General features: G+C 36.1%; 1 pseudogene; it reads left to right on the forward strand.

The window, feature by feature from the left end:
- Window positions 1-9,603: 9,603 nt before the first annotated feature.
- LOC102021386 lies at window positions 9,604-12,138 on the forward strand (annotated as a pseudogene).
- Window positions 12,139-15,623: the final 3,485 nt, after the last annotated feature.

Genomic DNA, 15,623 nt, shown 5'->3' on the forward strand with positions numbered 1-15,623 from the left:
AAATAAGAAGAAATTTATGTTTTCAAAATGATCTTTAATTTTGTACCTCTGCCATAATTAGAACTGCTAACAAGACGGGGTGGATGCTAGTACTTTATTTTAGCATGCCATTTCTACCTTACCTGGCCATACAGAGCTATGAGTAGCCTTACAAGCACCTCTGCCTCAATTTGTCCAAAGTAAATTCATCTTTCCCCTCTAAACCTGCCCTTCTTTTTAACTGAAAGACATCAGCATCTCCCAAGTTGGTAATTATTTTTTATTGTATCTCTACTTACCCTGCTCACCCTCACTGTAATCTATCAGGAAGTTCTGTTAACTAAAACCCTTAAATATCCCTTGAATTTATCAATTTCTCCTTATTCTCACTACTTCAGATTACAACTATCTCTCACTAAAATGCAGCATTCTTTATTAAGACCCCTAACTTGTTTTCCTTTGTCATTCTCCACACAGTTATAACACAGATTAAGAAACTGCAGTGCTTTTCCTTGCAAATTTATTTGGTTATATAATTACGTATGTGGTACTTGTTTTTCTGTACTTTCTAGCTCCGGTCCCTTCCTCTTGTGCCCCTTGCTACCCTTCCACACACACCTCTGTAATCCCAATTAATGTTCAAGACACAACATAATCATTATTTTTTCAGGGAAGACTTCCTTGATATGTTCAGATTGCCTTTTGTGCCCCTATGATGTGTCTACATTACGGGTGTTTAATTGTTTCCATTTCAAGGCTGAAGGTCCAAGAGGGAATGCGGTGAGCATTCTTCTTAACATTCATGTTTGAGTCACTAGCAAAATTCCTGGCTTATAGGAGGTACTCAACAAATACTGGATAATTGAAATGATTTCATTTAACTTTCATAAACATCATTTCCAGCTTTAAATGTGTAATAATTGACAGCATGTTAGTTTGCACTTAAACATTACTACAATTAGTGTTGTTAGTTGAGCATGAAATCCATTCTCTGATATATTCAGCGCTTGCATGACAAAATGTGGGTGCAAAAATATTTTGAATTTTATTTTCCAAGTCTAATCAGAAAAGAGAAGTCTTAGTATTCCAATCACATCACAAAGAAACGTGAGGTAAAAGAAGTTAGGTGACCTGCCCCTGGGACACACTGACAGTTTAGAATAAATCCAAGATTTAACTCCTGATTATTCTATTAATACTCAGCTGCTGAGCTGTTCTCTTTAGGGAAGAATTTACTCTGGGAAGAATGTGCTTTGCAAATCTGTTACATCCTTGAAGGTAAATGTTATTTTTCTTTATGAGATACGTAACTATCTTCAGTACTGCTGTTCTCTAGACTGAAAACGTTTAGCAAATTTTAAAAATTTGAAAAATGAATTAGAAGCTAGAGAAATTAGACCTGATTTGTGACACTTTGTTGATCAAAACGGTATTCTAGAAAAATTCTGGACTCAGGGTAGAGTACTTACCCTTAAGGGAAATGGGTGCTATAATCCTAGTGTCCCCAGCAATTTAGAGTCCTTTTTTCAGCTAGTAACTGTGAGAAATTGATCCTGTGTAAAATGACTCTGCTCTGCACCAAAGCTATAAGGGAAATCAAGAAATTTGACCTATTTTTACAAGGAAACTAATTAAAGTCAAGGGGACTGGAAAAAAACAAGATCACCTGGAGCACCATGGACTCTTGAGGGAGAGGCCTATCACACAGCACTTACATTTTACTCCAGGACACCTCAGGCCAGCCCCTCCTGCAAAGCCTCCCAGATATGGAGCCAATCACAGGGCTTCCCTTTCCCCGTCTTTATCCTTTATTACCTTTACCCTCTGATAAGCTTGGGTTGGGGCCGCAGGGTAAGGGACTTCATGTCTCTTGTGTGGCTCCCTCAGGTTTATAAATCACTCACTGGCACACACAAGCCTTGGTAACTTTGCACTAAGCGCCTAGCAACTTCAGACAACAAAAATTAAAAACTTCTAGTTTCTTGGGCTCACCAATACCCTTTAATATGTGTTAAAGTCATAAAATTCCGAAAAGAACAAATCTTTTTAAATAGTAAGTTCACTAGGCACTGTAGTGTGTTTTTCAAGTTTTATTTTTTCATTAGTAAGTGTTTGCAGTGCATAATGATTACATTTATTAAAGGGAGTTGGTACACTGACAAAACACGCCTTAATTCTTTTTTCACCCCCTTCCCCTCCCTTCCTGCTCCCCTTCTCTTGGTTCCTTTCCCATTTGCAAAATAAACTATCTCCCTGTTTCCTATTATCTATCTTTTATTTTGCCCTCTATTTATATTTTGGCTTTCTCAGGTAAGATAAACCAACTCAAGGTTCTATTTTTGTGTTTGAGATCTTAACCACCAAGCCTGCTTCCTCTCATTTACAGACACAGAAAAGGATAGAAATGTGGATCTCGATATGTATGCATATGTGGGTGAGATATAAATATGGATGCAAATGTAGATATAGATGGATATAGATATATGCCACTATGTCCATGCTTATCTTTTGATATAAAATAAATAGAAAAAATATACTTCATTGCACTTTTTACATATGCTCTTTTATTTTCATTTCTCTGTAAGCTTTCTTTGTTCAGTACTTTGTATCACTAACGAGGTTTCTTCCTTTCTTTCCTTGAACTATTTTCTGGCTGGAGATAATTGCTTCTTGTACCAAGAGAAACTGACACTTCCCTAAAATAACTGAAAAGACCCTAGGGACAGATTTATAGTTAGAGGCCTTAGGTGGTAAAATGCCCTTGAGACTCCAATTGAGCTTGAACATTAGATCCCTCAGGAATGGATATACCTTATCATTTTCTTGCTTTCCTTTGCTGCTTATTCTTATAAATGACAAAGATTCCTGTAAGCATTTGCCCAAATCAACCTCAAGAATATTTGCAGAAAGAGCATATGCTTCCAATCATACTCATTGTTGAATTAAAGTGAAAAACAGGTTGATATCACTGAAGGCAACAATAAGTACATACAACACAGAAATCGCATAATTATGTATGTGTAATTTTAAAATAATGGTGGATTTCTTTAAAGATAATTAGAATTGCTCTCTATCAGAATGTTTTTTATAGATATGTGACAAGAGTGGGTTTTTTTTAGGAGTGTTAAAGAGAGAAAATGAAACAGAAAAAGTCACATCAATAGTTGGTTACGATGCAAATATTAAATAAAAAGGTAAGGTCAATTATGTTTGGCATGGAGAAGACTGTCACCTGTAGATAAAAGAAAGCAATTCAGGATAGCTAAGCTCTCATTCTTTGTCTGCCACTGAAAAAGAGAATAGGAAAAAATTAAAGCAGGAATGTTTGTTGAAGACAACAAACAAAAAGGGTCTCATTGTTACAAGTTGAATGATAGTAGAAAAATATTATCTATAGTATTTGTTACATCTCCTTATCTGGAGGTCTTTAAAATTCAAAGAAGAAGAATAGCTGATAGGATTAATAAGACCCACTTAGATAATCCAGTTTTGGGTATGAATGGCATATGTTTTTCCGTGTGGTGATCACGATGAAGTATCACTTAGATTAACTCAAATGGAAAAATATTTTAAAGGGGCTCTTCATATACATTAAAAGGGATATAGCATAAACAAATAGTAGGTTTCCTAATGTAATTACTAGAAAGAATGACTATTGATAAACTAGGGAAATAATTAGCTATAAAACTTTACAAAAGACTTTAAGGGTCAGATCAAAAAAATGCAGAAATAAACAAATACATGTGGAAATAAAAGTGTTGCAAAAAATATAAGGGGCAACGTACTGCGAAGGCAAATTCAATTAGCACACATCTTTAAAATTGGTGTTTCAACTGAGACTTACCATGAAAGGAGGTATGAAAAAAAGGAAAAGTAATTCAAAGTTAAGTTACCTTTTCCTTAGAGCAAAGTTAATAAATAGAATATAAGTATTTCCATTTTGGGGGGCAGAGGGGACAAATACTTTAAGGAAGAAAGATGACAAGTGGAAGCATTTGACGTATAATTTTCCTTTATGCTTTCTATTAGGGAGAAAAATATGGGGTGAGGAATAAAAAAAGGTTTGTGGAGACATATATTTGCCTGTCCAAAAATGCTTAGGCTCCTATTCTTATGAAATTATAATGTACATATAAAAGTTGGCTTGAGCACCTATATAAAGAGAAGGCAAAGAGATTAAGGACATGCTTTTATAGCCATAAGGTCAAGTGCACCAGTTCTTCAATATGGATGCCTCCGTTCAATTCCAAGCTCAGAATGTTTACTCACTATGAAAACTTGGATAATGTGTTAATCTCATTTAGCTTCATACAGAAAAATGTTTAGGAAATAACCTGGGGAAAAACTGGTTAATGAAACCAGATACTAAATAGATTTTCATAAAATAAAGTGGAATTTTAAAATATTTCTAAAATAAAAAAGGAGTGATTTTTACAGTGATTGCTTTCATGCAATCATTCCCAGTTTAATGACTGCCTTCGTCCTCTAGCTAGAGCAATACAGGGGAGAATAAGATAAACCACTGTCTTTGGTGGGATTGTCAGCAGGAAAAGAAGATAACACATATAACGAAATGATGTAGTAATTTTACATTGAAAATATTCTACTAAGAAAGGGAAATAGATGGTTTAACCTCTTTTCTTTCCTCTCCAAATTCCATGAAGTGTGAGGAAAAGATTTTGGAGCTTTGAAAGAAGCCAAACCCACAATTGAGAATTTTTACAGTTTGTGTCTGGATATCCCCCGAAAACCTCATGCAGTCATGATGCAGGCTTCTAGAGTTTATGATTGATTCATTGTCCAATGTTGGGATCATTGGTGTGAGTACTATACCCACCATGGGGCAGGTAACTTGAGTACAATGCAAGGGAGGGAGGTTCTCTGCTGCTCCTCCTTGTTTGCTCCTGCTGCTTTTGCTGTTTTCCACTGCATGAACTGTTGCCCTCTGCCATGTGCCACCCTGCCTTGGAGCCAGATGAGTATGGACTGAAATCTCCACAAACTGTGAGCTAAATAAACCTTTTCTCCCTTTAATTGTGAGTGTCAGGTATTTTATCTCAGCAATGAGAGAAAAGTAACCAAGACAAGAATGTACTAATGTTAATACATATGACCTGCGTATCCAAGAAAATACTTAATGAGTAATTGTTAGCCCTGCGGCTATGGGAAAATGATAGCCAGTGCTCCTGCAATGAACACATAATAAGGTGAAGTTTTCAGTTGACAATAAAGAGGTTTATGCGTCTACATATTCTAGTATACTATGTATAGAGTGACCATACATCTTTCTTCGCCTACGAAAGTTTCAGCTATACTTGCTGCCCAAGGTTGTGAAAAATCTCAGCCATGTACTGAATTCTTCACCCTTCTACCCATTAACTTTGCTATATAACTGAGCTGTATTCCCTTGCACAGTGTGGAGCCTGCATTTTTAACCCTTAATTCTGGCTTTGGGAATAAACTTCCTTAAGAAATGCCATGAGATAAATAGAGCTTGAAATGGATTATTGAATATTTTAATACCAAAAATTGAGAGTTCTTTCAATACTTGAGAGTGGATGGAAACTACAATTCCTACCTGAGATTTCATTTAGGGTAAGAGAAGGAATATTTGACAGAACATTTAGCTTATTCAAAACAGTGGCTTTTCATGTAACCCAGCAGAAGAATATTGTTTCATTGGTCACTGTGAACAAGCAGCAAACTATCCAAAGCAATAGGATTGGGGTAGCAAATGGGAAATGCAAATGTATCTTGTAAATTAGAAATATCACCTGATAAAACTACCTATTCCATAAGAGGACTTGACATAGGGCCTGTACAAAAGGAGTGCTTAGTAACTTTGTGAGGAATAAATAAATGGATTACTGGAAATCATATGAGAAAAAAATGTTTATTCCTCTATGTGTTTATACCATAAATACTTGTTGACAAACTACTATACACCATTCCTAGGACAGATGCTGGGGGCAAGTCAGTGAGCAAAAATCACAGCCCTTATACAGCTGAAAGTCTGACAGCAGAAAATGGAATAATTAAGGTACAAAAATGTTCAGATGAGGCTCAGTGCTGTGGAGAAAATACACATCAAAGAAATGGGATGGATGTGGTGGGATGGGAAGGCCTTGCAATTTGAAATGGGTGGTTAGAAAATTTCTAACCAGAAAGAAAAGGGCATTTGGAGAAATCTTGGAGTGATGTGAAGGTGTAAGCCATGTATTGAGAAATAGAGTGGTCTTTGTCAAAATAAGAAGCACAAAGGTCCTGAGACAGGAGTATACTGGATGTGCCTTCAGACACAGCTAGGTGGCTAGCGTAGGTAGGAGAGAATGAAGGATTGAGTGACTCTTAAGACAAGAGTTCAGATAGAGCTAGATCTTGCTGGGTTGCATAGATCATAGTTAAAACATTTGACTGGTTTTTTTTTGTTTTTGTTTTTTTTGTTTTGTTTTGTTTCGTTTTGCAGTACTGAGGATTAAACCCAGGGCTTTCTCATTAAATTATGTTTCCAGCCCTGTTTATGTTTTTAAAATTTTGAGACAGATTCTCACTGACTTGCCTAAGTTGGACTCAAACTTTTGATTCTTCTGCCTCAGCCTCTCAGAGTGCTGAGATTACAAATGTGAGCTACCAGCCTGGCAGATTTTACTATAAGTGAGGTAGAAACACATTGACTTTGTCTAGGAGAGAACATTGCATATCAGGAAAAGCAAAGAGAAAAGTGGGAACCACAAAAAGCTCCTTTCAAATTCTGACATCATCACTGACTACAACAGTTTGAACCAAATGATTGATTCAATTTTGGCTTCAAGTACTTTTCTTCTATTATGGTAGAGGTAATATCTTCCTCAGGCTATTATTGTAATGAAGATAAATTGGCAAAGCAAGTAATGCATATAAAAAGAATTTCTGAAGCTCCTAGAATATGACATTTTCCTATTCGTGTTATTTTTCTTCCTGTAAAACAACAAAAACAGCAAAATAATCTTAAGTAGGTATAAGTAATGGAGCAAACAAAAGGACATTGTTCTATACTTCCCAAAACCAGTAAGGCAGACACTGAAAGAAACAACTGCAGAAATAGCAACAAAAACATGCAGTTCAGTCTTTTTTAGATTGTAAAGAGACTCCTGTTAACCTAATTAAGATAAAGGGATCTTAATTGGCCTAAGGGAAACTCCTAGTGATGAATTGTGAAAACACATAAATTTGTGATGAATGCATCTCAGAAAATGAAACCTGAGGGTGTATTTAGAGAATCCACAATATCATGATTGATTCTGAGAGAGACTTTAATGTAAACAAAGCAGAGACCAAATGTGAATCATTAGCATACATGTGATTATTGTATATTTGCACATTCTCTCTTCTTGAAATAAGGTATATTTTCAACTGGTACATGTATCAGCTCTTGTCTTAGTCATTAATCTTACTGTTAAGTATTGTGAGTAACTTGTAAGAGTTCTAAAGCTGTTGTATCTTGGTACTGATTTAAATTTTCTTATGGAATGATTGTTATAAGCATTCAACTTCTCAATCCTACCTGCACTATCCCAGAAAATATTCCAGACTAAAACCTTTTGTAAGAGAGGTGTATGGAAGTTTTACTATGCCCTATTTGAGAACTGTCACATTCTCCAATGCTATGTAAAATGAAGTGCTTGTTACAAATAGGACTCATATGTAAGCGTACTTGATGTAGTCCAGTTTTCAGTTTTTCCCCTGTGATAGCAGGGTTAATGTTTTGGGGAAAAAATATTTCTCAGAAAGAAAACTGCAAAAGTTGCTGCTACATCAAAAATCAACTTGGTTACTATTAAAATTATATTTAACAGAATTGCCATATCCAAGCTTCTATTTTTCAGTTGGCAATACACAGATGTGGATCTAAAGGAGGAAGTGTGTGACTTTCATCTTGTCTTGATTATTTTATGTTGATTACAAATTATATAGATGGAAGGAATGTGAAAAAAAGTATAGTGAAGACCAAGTAAAAAAGGGGATAGCAGTTCAGTGGATGAGAAAATCAATTTTGAAATTAGAAAGGCAAGTGTCCAAGTCAGAATTCCTCAGTTTATTATGTGTGCGACCCCTACCAATTTGTTTCACTTCTGTAAGTATATTTCCTGATCCTAGAAGGATTATGAATCCTCCTATATTGCTAGGATGTTATGAAAAATAAGTAAGAATGCATACAAAATTGTCACTCAGTCTTGAACATAGTAAACACTGAAGTTTTCTTCCTGACCGGTTATATTAATGTTCTTCATGATAATAAGCATGCACTCAACTATCAATAGCTGTTAAGTTATTATTATCTTCATTATTGAGAAGAGAAATAAAATACTTGACATGTAGTGGTCAATATTCACTTTTGGCAAGTGTCAAGTCAATTTTCCTTTGGCCCAGTAATTCCCTAAGAATGAGAAATGTGTTAATGTATAAGAAAACATTTGAGGAAATTCTGTCATCCATCGTGCTAAAACATAAAGCTTTCAGATGAACTTGAACAAAGAAACAGAGTTGACATACTCCATTCCAGAAAAATGTCATTCCTCAAGGATGTATCAGTGAGTGATACAGAGTAGGTCAAACCTAATGGAGAAAACTCAACCTCATTTCTCTGATTCTTCCTCAGTCTGTAGGGCATTGGCTTCTGCTTCATATTGGGTACAAACTTTTCTTGGCATAGACTGTCAGGTGTGGACTTGGTCAGGACCTAAGTAGTTAAACTTTATCAAATGCCTTAAGTCTCTATGATCAAATATCTAGAATAAAGTGTGATGAAGGCCAAGAAAAAAAAAGGAGAGTAAAAATAATTCTAAGAAGCAAAACCCTCTATGGAATAAGCATATTCTAATTTCTTTTTAAATTTTAAATTTGTATTAGTACATGTTTGTAGTACATGATTACATTCATTGTAGGGAATTGGTACATGCACATAACACATCTCATTTCTTTTTTTCTCCTTTTCCTCCACTTCCTTTTTATTTGACAATATTGGATTCATTTATCTCTTTTTTTGTTCGTTTGTTTTTTTCCGGTACTGGGAATTGAACTCAAGACCTTGCACTTGCCAGGCAGGCACTGTGCCGATGAGCTAAATACCCAGCCCCTCATTTATCTATTTTTTTTTTTTCGGTGTTTTTACCGGTAATCGCACTCACGACCTTGTGCTTGCCAGGCAGGCTTTGTGCCGCTGAGCTAAATCCCCAGCCCCTCATTTATTTATCTTAAAAGACTTTATTAGCTTCCGTTTGTAAATTTGGTGAGCGGTCCCTTTAAATGTAGAGTGTTTGTTACGTCAGAGGTTTCTTTTGCAAAGAATCTTGGGAGCATACCAAGACTCTCGCGAGAACTGAGATATTCCTAGCGGGCGGACTCACTTTTTAAGATGGGGGAGGACAAAATAGAGAAAAGGCTATCAAGGATGCAGTCAGGAAGAAAAATAGTAGCACTACCTGCGGAGGAAACCTAAAGACCTTGGGCTTCTCTAAGCCCCTGCCACCCCTTAACCAGTGATGGTCGGTGGCATTTTATAACGAGTTTTCCAAACTGTCATCCCCTCCCTTGGCTGCTTCCAGTGTATTGGTAACTACGGTAAAGCGCGGGCTCACAGCCAAACACAACTTGGTGAGGCACCGCCATCATCATGGCGGGCCCGCAGCTCCCTGTGAAAGTCTACATCAAGAACAGAGACGCACGATGGGACTGCACAGGCATGGGGCAAGTCTCAGTTATTTACATTGAGCGGCTGAAGGGCGTGTGTCTGCTTGTTTGGTCAGAGGCAGACAACTCAAGGATTTTAGAGTGCAAGATAAATCCCGACACACTCTATCAGAAAAGGCGGGGTACGTTAATTGTTTGGTCTGAAGCTGAGAACATTAGTAGAGCACTGAGTTTCCAGGATCGGGAAGGCTGTCAGGAGATCTGGGAAGATATATGCGAAGTACAAGGTAAAGATCCATCAGAGGAAGTCCCACCGGACTTTTTAGATGAAACAGATCAATTTGACGAAATAATAGAAACCAATAATATTGTTGAGCCGTCTAACTGTGAACTCAATACAGTTGCTCACCTTGCTGATTTCTTTGATTCATTTTTTGCTTCATCTCTCCGTAAGGAAAGGCTGGCTCTGATTTTGGAAAATGGTAGTTATATTAAAAAATTACTGCAACTATTCCAAGTTTGTGAGAACCTAGAGAATACTGAAGGGTTGCATCATTTGCACCACATTGTTAAAGGAATCTTATTCCTCGATAAAACCTCTCTGTTTGAGATTATGTTTTCTGATGAGTGTATTATGGATGTGGTAGGATGCCTTGAGTATGACCCTGCTTTGACTCAGCCAAAAAGGCATAGGGAATTCGTTACCCAGAGCACAAAATTCAAGGAAGTTGTGCCAATAACAAACTCTGAACTCAGGCAAAAGATACATCAGACATACACAATAAAGTACATTCATGATATTCTTTTGCCTACACCATCCATATTTGAAGACAATCTTCTCCCTTCTCTTGCTAATTATATTTTCTTCAACAAGGTTGATATAGTCAACATGCTACAGGATGATGACACGTTTTTGTCTGATGTTTTTACACAGTTAAAGGATAAAGCCACAGATGATGATAAACGTCATGAGCTGTTACTTTTTTTCATGGAATTCTGTGAATTTTCCCAGGCATTATATCCTCACAGCAAAGATGCACTACTCGAAACATTGATAAAACTGGGAATTTTTCCTGTTCTTAAAATTATTCTGAGCGTGAATGATTTCCAAGTAAAGACAACTGCTACAACTATATTTGCTTATTTAGTGGAGTTCAACCCATCCGTAATCCGTCAGTTTGCAATGGATGAAGCTCAGGAGGGTAAAAACGAGGAACTTCTAATTAATATAGTAATTGAACAAATGATCTGTGATACTGATCCTGAACTTGCAGGTGCTATGAACTTAATGCAACCTCTTCGTTCTCTGCTTGACCCAGAGACCATGCTGATATCGTCTTATGAATACGAAAGAAGCAGATTTCTAAATTTCTTCTATAAACGCTGCATGCATAACTTGATGGCCCCACTTTTCTCCACCACTGCAAAACACAAAGATGAAGAAGATGATGGATTTGGACCTGACCAAAACAAAAATTGCCCCAATAATTTTCAAACAGCACAATTGCTTAGTTTAATTTTAGATCTATGCACGTTTTGTGTACCACGTCACACATTTTACATAAAAAACTACATTTTGAAAAAAGACTTGCTCAGAAGAGTCTTGATGTTGATGGATTCAAAGCATACCTTCCTGGTCCTATGTGCTGTTCGTTTAATGAGAGAGATGATTGGTATTCAAGATGAACAATATAATCATTACATCATTCAGGGAAATCTTTTTGAGCCTGTTGTAAATGCTTTTGTGGCTAATGGAACTCGCTACAACATCTTAAATTCGGCTGTTATTGAGCTATTTGAATACATAAGTGAGGAAAATATCAAGTCTCTTGTTGCACATGTGGTCAAAAATTTTTACAAGACTTTTGAATCAATTGAATACGTTCAGACATTCAAAAAATTGAAGATTAAATATGAAGAAGAAAAAGACAGAGAAACTCGACTACAGAAGGCTTTACATTCTGCAATATATGGAAATATCAAAGTCGTGGAGGTGAAGAAAGAAATGTGTCGTAACATAAATATAAGAGAAGCAGTTATGCCACCAATGGGAAACAATCCAGATGATGATGAAAAACGTACGGAGACTAAAAGCACAAATGAAAATGAAGACGAGACACACCTTTCCAAAAGAACATCTTCTGGTGTCTTCAAATTTTCTTCAGCTTTTCCTGATGGTGGTGGTGATGGAATGAGTAGTCCACACAGTGGCAATGTGATCACTTTAGTGAATTATCCAGATGATAACAATACGGAAGAAGACACAGAAGATGAAACGTCTCCCAGAAAAAGACCACGTTTTAGCTTCTAATATCACTTTGGCAGACCCTCAACTTCTGGTTCAGCTTAAATCATATAAAAGTCATTAAGACAAAAAGTCTGAATCTAAAATGTTTCTCATATGGACTTTCAAAAATATACAATGAGTACCAAGTCTGAACTGAGGGTTTATTTCCGTAAAAACAAAATTTCTCATAATATACACTTAATACAACATGACCAGTGTCTGAGTGATTACTTCTTACCACTTCTTAGTTTGAGGGATGGTTTGGGAGGATGAAACAAGCTGACAAATAATATGTTTGACCCAAGGATATGTATTAAAAACAACTGTAAAAGTTTGTTTGGGACGTCTACAACATTGATTGCATAAAGAGCCTAACGATAATATACTTTACTTCTGTTATCTTTTTCATTAGTACATGGTTGAAATCCATAAAGTGAACATTTCTTGTGGGGTATGGGTATGGGTAACAAAGTCAACCATAAAAAAATAAAGTTAGGTATTTTGGGCATTTTTTGTCAAGATTTAGTAAAAATATCAACCTTATAAATCATTAGAGAGAAGCAAACTTATTACATATACTCATGAATCAAACCTCGTATGAATTCAAAGTGTGCACTTGTTAATAAAAGTTTGTTAAAAATCATTTCAGTGTAGTTCCCAAAGGATTTCCTCTGGGAGCACTGGACTGAGTAGAACAAGGTGCTTTCCATTGCCTGTTGTGAAAGTTAAATCCTGATTCAATAGTGAAGTTTGTCCTTCTTGCCAGAGGAGCAGATATGTTTCAGAGTATACAGTAATTTATAAATACTGACACTGAACAGTGCTGAATGAAACATCTAGAAACTATTTTGGACCAAGAAAATGTTATTAAAGTATTAAAGTCGGCATGCAGCACATAAAGTTTTACCATAAACAAAGCTATAAAATGGAACATGCTATATTAAAGAGTACACGCGAGTGAATTTCTGAAAATAAGTTCCATAAAAGAGATCACAAGTTTTATTTTTAGAGGAGCAAGTTAACTGGGCTGACTTGAATAATTTAAAATGAAAAACATTTTTTCCCTGTTTTGGACATTTTAGAGTTAATGTTAATGTAGGCCATTAGACTCTCTGGGTAGACAGGAAATACAGTTTTCTGTATGCCATGTTTATTTTGTATTTAAAAATATCACCATACTTGTTTTGTATTTGTGACATTTATACTGAACTATAAAACTCAGAAATTAAAATACGAGCCTGTAACCCTAACATTAAAGAAACCAATCAAATTTACTGTTCTGCCAATAGGCAGCACAACTTATGCACAGCTAAGAGACTGCTTTGTAAACCCTAGAAAAATTATATTCCTAAAACAACAAACAATAATTTCATCAGATATAAAGTCTACTTAAGTGCTGATATGACCACAGGAGATATAATTATACATTGTAGAGGATTCAACCCAACAAGGACACTGCATTTTCACACTTCTGAAATAGTGCTAGTTAAATTTTGTAATGGGATTATTCATGTTGTGATTGCATGTCAGAAAAGGTAGTTTGTTAGAAAAGTGTTTCATGTTTTCTTTCTTGCTAGACTGTCATGGGAACAGTTACTCAGGGTGCATTCATCCACATAGTTTTGTTTTGAGAAACATATATTGAAATCTTTATTGTGGTGAATGTTTCCCCAGTTAATCAACATCATAGCTATTTACAACTAGACCAAGAGAAAATTTGTTTTGATATTATTTCTTGAGTGTTCTTTTCCTATTTGCTAGTTTAATCTGCCATAAAGTTGGACAATATTCAAGGAAACAAAAGAACATGTACATTTCTTTCTGTATTTTCCCAAGTGAGTTTGTAAGGAAAGGTTAAAAACAGACATAAGTCTAATGTAAAGTGAATGTAAATAAAATGTGAAGAAGGTGAAAAGGAAACGAAAAGGATAAGCATTCTAGTGAGCTCTGTAACCACAGTGAGCCCTTCTCTAGTTTCAGCTACTTAATGTTAGGGGAACCAGCATGACAATTGACGTGGTGGAAAGGGAAACTACCCATCATATGGCATTACGTACTATTAAGGCAACATTTAAGAGGGCAACAAATCACAGAACAGCCCTTACTGTGGACACACTGAGTGGAAAATTGACCAAAATGTTCAGCTGTTCTAGTTGTAGTGTATGGGAAGAAGAGATCATATCAAAAATGTTTAATTTCTTCTCTAAGTTTTTGAGAAATAATTGAAAGACCCATAAGTAGGTTAATAATGTTATACAAAGAAGCAACAATTTGAAGTTGTCCTGTATTTAGTATAAAATCCAGAGAGGCCTTTTTGGCAAAATGCCCTGGATTCATGAAGTCTTTGGCTTTAAATACGTAGCTACCAGTAACTGTTATGGCTTAGTGACTCAAATCTTAACCAAAAGGGGAAGGTAACAGATTGAACTTCATATTCAGACATCCCTTGGTGATGATGGAAACTGACACATTTCCATGACTACTTCTCTAACATTTTCTACGACAATTTACTTATTTTCTCCACTACTCACAATTTTCTATGTTGTCATAAAAATTTAGAAATTGCATGTAAATTACCCTGAATAGATTTAGTACTCAAAGAGTAGCTTTTAAAATGCACTATCAAGCTGGGAGTGGTGGTACTCTCCTACAATCTCAGTAGTATGGGAGGCTGAGGCAGTAGGATCATGACTTCAAGCCCAGCCTGGACAACTTTAGTGACTTAGTGAGACCCCATCTCAAAAAACATAAAAAAGGGCACAGATGTAGCACAGTGCTAAGGGCCTGAGTTCACATCCTCAATACTACAAAATAAACAAACAAAGAAAGCAAATAAAGTCATCATCAGTGTATAAGGGCCAAGGATATAGCTCAGCGGCACAAGTGCCTGCCTGGCAAGCGCAAGGTCCTGCGTTCGATTCCTGGTACCAAAAAAAAAAAAAAAAAAAAATCAGTGTATAATTTTTTCTAAGAATATAAGGGACAAAGGTAGCTATTACCACTTACATTATGAGCTATGCTCATAAATTTGGAATAATATATTCTGGGTCAAATGGACAGGAATACATAAATTAAAAATGAGTTCAGTTCTGACTGGTAAAGTCTATGCATGTACTCTTTGTTCTGCTGAGAAACAACTGAAGCAAAAAAAAAAAAAAAAAAGAAGAACAACGAAAAAAAGACTCCATAGGAAGACACTTGGGTGCACTGATATCTGGCAGGTTAACCAAGAGAAGTAGGAAAGGAGATGGAGAGGAATTGAAAATTCCTAAAAGTGACAAATCATTAGGCTTATTTCCTCCTTGCTTCATCGCAGAAGGCAGAGCAGTCTATTGCAATGCATCCTTAGGTAAGAGATCAAGTGTCCTTTCCCTGAAGCAAATGAAATAATAGGCAAAGCTGAGGACCTTGCTATGGACATTGTTGCCTCAGAGTTAAGTCTTTTTATTTAGGATTGCTATAGCTTGAAAATGTAATGTTCCTCCCAAAGCCTATATGTTAAAGTCTTGGTCCCCAGCTTAGCACTATTGGTAGGTGGTGAAAACTTTAAGAGATGAAGCACAATTGAAGATCTTTAGGTTGCTGGGGACATGCTCTTGAAGGGGATAATATGCGAAACTAATTCCTTCTTCCTTTCATTGGCTTCCTGGCTCTGAGATGAGAAATTCTGCTCCATCACATGCTCCCC

The sequence above is a fragment of the Chinchilla lanigera genome, unplaced genomic scaffold, assembly GCF_000276665.1.
Source record: "Chinchilla lanigera isolate Chin_1 unplaced genomic scaffold, ChiLan1.0 scaffold00130, whole genome shotgun sequence".
In the NCBI taxonomy this organism is placed as follows: Eukaryota; Metazoa; Chordata; class Mammalia; order Rodentia; family Chinchillidae; genus Chinchilla; species Chinchilla lanigera.